The 3,986-nt window shown below is 34.2% G+C and overlaps 1 pseudogene; it reads right to left on the bottom strand.

The window, feature by feature from the left end:
- Positions 1–3,579: 3,579 nt before the first annotated feature.
- Positions 3,580–3,679, bottom strand: LOC122097708 (annotated as a pseudogene).
- Between the last annotated feature and the right edge of the window lie 307 nt (positions 3,680–3,986).

Below are 3,986 nucleotides of genomic sequence, written 5' to 3'. Positions count from 1 at the left end.
GGATTGGGTGGGGAGGATGGAAAGGGAAACAACGGAGGAGGCTACAATGCTTGATAAGAAATGTTCTCACTATCTTGCCCATGTAATTGTAACTCCTCTGTACAGTATTTTCACAATAAAAAAAAAACAAAATATGTCCAAAAAATATTAGTGATTAGGAAAAATGATAATTTGCCTTATTACAAAATAATACATAATCCACTCACCACGGTGGTTACATTTTCCCTGTCTCTCCACATGTGACCATTTAATTTATTTTTAGTTCATTCATTCATTCATTCATTCATTCATTAGTTTGGTGCTAATACTAGAGCTTGAACTCAGGGCCTGGCTCTGTCTCAGAATTTGTTGTTTATTTTGTTTTAGTTTTCTCAAGGCTAGCATTTTACCACTTGTAAGAGCTCCATTTCTAGCTTTTGCTGGTTACTTTCAAACCATAATCTAATGGACTATTTTTCTTGGTCTGGTTTCAAACCACAATCATCAGATTTTGTCTTTCTGATTAGCTAGGAATAAAGACATGAGCCACCAGTGTGGCTCCTACTTTTTCCTATACTTATCTATTGCACATACTTAGATAGCAATTTAATATTGAGAGTATAGAAGCAAGATGTACAGTGATTATATTGTTCTGTCAGAAATTCAAGTTAGTAATGTAAATTTCTTCTTAAGACCATACACAAAAAATCCTTAAGAAGAAATCTGATGATTTGTGTGTGTGTGTGTGTGTGTGTGTGTGTGTGTGTGTGTGTGTGTGTGTGTGTGTGTGCTGTTGCAATATGTTCCACATATAAGCACTGTGCAGGTGTGTCCAGCCATTCACAGTTATTGGATAAATATCTGCCTTGAGATAACAACTCATGGACAATGTCTAAGTGTCCACTCTAGGCTTCCCGATGAAGAGGATTATACTTATCCTCATACCTAGTATTCATATGAGTGGCCTTTTTGGAAAGTAGTGTCTGCACTGTAGTAAGCTGCAAGGCAAGCACTCTACACTGAGCCACCTTCCCAGCCCAAGGATTAAGATTCTTATCTGTAATTTAGTCAAAGCTCTGTCTCTTTATGTAGGCGACTAACAATGTATTTACTAATTTCAAGTAAATACATAAATTCTATTTCATCTTTTTTAAAAAATAAAAAAAACTTGTTTGCTCTGTAAATTGAGTAGAAGCATGGATTTTGTGGCTAGCTAGGTCATTGCACATCTGGATCTCTTTTCCTCTCTCTGTTTTATGGTTCTCATAGACAATATGATTGCTCCATAGTTATCCTAATTTATTTTGCTTTTATATTTTTGGTTGCATCATTTCACTTTCTGCTCTGCCATTTCCCAAAACAGCACCACATGAACAGAAAAATCCAGAAGTGGTGCTGTGGCTCAAGTGGTAGAGTGCTTGCCTTGATTTGAAGAGCTCAAGCACAGTGCCCAGGCCCAGAGTTCAGGCCCCACAACTAATTTAAAAAAAAAAGAATCTCAATATTTGATAATTCTACTAACAGATCTGACTGAAATCAGTTGAATCATACTTTTCCTGTAAAATGAAGTAATAGATCCAGGCTAGGAAAGCAGCTAGAGAAGGCAGGCAGATTGTATCTGTAAAAAACTTTGTGGAAAATGGAATCGAGGATTACTTACTGGTGATTCACTGGCACTTGAAGCATGATTCTGAATTATTGCTTGCTGATTCTGAACTATTGCTTTGATCATTATATTCTCCAAGAAGAAAAAGTGAAATTTAATTGATAGCAAAGGACTACTAATACATTTTGACTTCTCATTAAGCATCTTCAATCATCAAAATCACCTGAAGACAATAGATAGGCCTATTTTTAGATGAAAACAAGTGTCTTAAAAAAAAAAAAAGAATTTAGGTAGTCATACAAAGGACTTCTATTTTACTAATGCATTATACATTTTTTCTAATGTTGGATACCAACATTAGAAAGCTACTAGAAAGCTCTTAAATCCCATATGTTGAAGTGAGTTCTCTTACACTTTAACATGGTATTTCCCAAATCATTTACATAGAAGGCATTGTTTCCTATTTTCTCATTCCTAGAATAAGCTGCACATGAAGAAACCACTGGTCCATATTTTCAGTCTTTACCTTTGAATACTGAGGAAAATCTTTCCTCTGCTCCCTATAATTCACTACTCTCCAGTTAGAATAATTTAGAATAGTAAAAATGGAAAAAGAGAAAATAAATCATGGTGAAAAAACATATGCAGAACATTCACCAGTTTTTTCCAACCAGTTCAACCAATGTGAACTATTGGGGAAATACATGGACACCTCATTCCCACTGGTACTCAAAATCTCTGGTTAGGCAATTCTGACGAAGACAAGGAACAAGATGAAAAAATGAGGAATGGTATCAATTGCAAGAAAAAAATGGAGTAGGATCCAAGCAAATTTCTTCTTTGGGATACCGAAATTTATCGGCTTACTGTGGTGTGAACACTACTTTCCAAAAAGGCCACCCAGATGAATACTAGGGATGAGGATGAGTATACCCCTCTTCATCGCGAAGCCAAGAGTGGACACTTAGACATTGTCCATGAGTTGGTAGCTCAAGGCAGATATTCATGCAATAACTCTGAATGGCTGGACACCCCTGCACAGTACTTATATGTGGAATAATACCAGAATGGCTTCTTTATTATTTCATCATGATGCAGATACCAATCCCCAAACTAAAGGCCTCTTGACCTCCTTGCATCTTGCTGCTGGGAATAGAAATAGCAAAGATACTCTGTATCTCCTTCTGTTGAACCACTATATCAAACCAGGTCTGAAGAACAACTTTGAAGAAACTGCATTTGATATTGCCAAAAGATAAGTATGTATCACTACCTCTTTGAAGTTGTCGAAGGCTGTACAAATTGTTCTCCTAAGTCGTAATGGTTTGGTTAAGTTTCTTAAATTTCAAAAATGCCAGTCCATCTTTTGTGTCCCTACAAATTTTTTTCACAATACAAAACAACAGCAATATCTTACTATAAAAATTTATGTATTCCATGGTATTCTTCCAAGTGAATTGCATGACTTTGATATCAAAATGTATTCAAGAGTTGTTTGTATACATCTGTAATGATTTCTGCAGAGTTTGTGATTTTTTAAATCAGAAATATTTTTAACTTTTCTGTTGAAATGAATAGTATAGAAACTAAAGATGTTCCGGGTGCTTTTCTGAAAAAAGTATATCTATGTTTGTGTAATGTCCATAATCTATATCATTCTCTCCTAGATATAATACTTTGAATTCTACATTGTAATATAATGTATAGACTCATTAATAAATGTGACCTTGCAGATTGCATTCCATATAGAAGAATTTTAAGACTCCTTTTTTTGTAGTTTCTTATATTATTTTATTTCTTTGGGATAAAATGGCAATATTATCTAATTTCAAGTTTTGTAAAGGTTATGCTATGTAAAGGCCTTTCTAAGGAGAAAATTTAATACACTGATGTCAAACTAACCTTTAATTCTATGAATTACATGTATTGTTACACTTGTATTTTTGTAATCAACTTTTTAATAACTGCTTTTCATTTCTTGCATCAGAAGAATAAAAAATATGGAATACTTCACAAATTTTCATATCCTCCTTGTGCAAGTGCCATGTTAATCTCTGTATTGTTGTAATTTGGGTAGACCTGCTGCTGAAGCATGTATTATCCTCTAAATTTAAGTACGTAATGATACAATCTTTATACAGACATATATCCATGGTTGCCTATTTGTACCAAGGAACCCTTATTGTTCCTAAAAATGCTATTGATCTTATTTCTCTAAATTTCTGTGTACAGTGGAAAAAACTTATATAGTTTGGTCGATTGCTCACATTTACAATTTTTTTGGTCAATGACTATATTGTCATTTTCATTTTAAATTTGATCATACTTTGAAGCCTTTACAGCTAAGTCCAAAGGTGGTGGCTTTTCAAGTACTTATTTATCAACTGAGTTAGCTTTGTGG

This window comes from Dipodomys spectabilis, unplaced genomic scaffold (assembly GCF_019054845.1).
Source record: "Dipodomys spectabilis isolate Male_0828 unplaced genomic scaffold, ASM1905484v1 ptg000426l, whole genome shotgun sequence".
In the NCBI taxonomy this organism is placed as follows: domain Eukaryota; kingdom Metazoa; phylum Chordata; class Mammalia; order Rodentia; family Heteromyidae; genus Dipodomys; species Dipodomys spectabilis.
The sequence above is the reverse complement of the archived record's forward strand: the minus strand, read 5'-3'. Positions and strand labels throughout refer to the sequence as shown.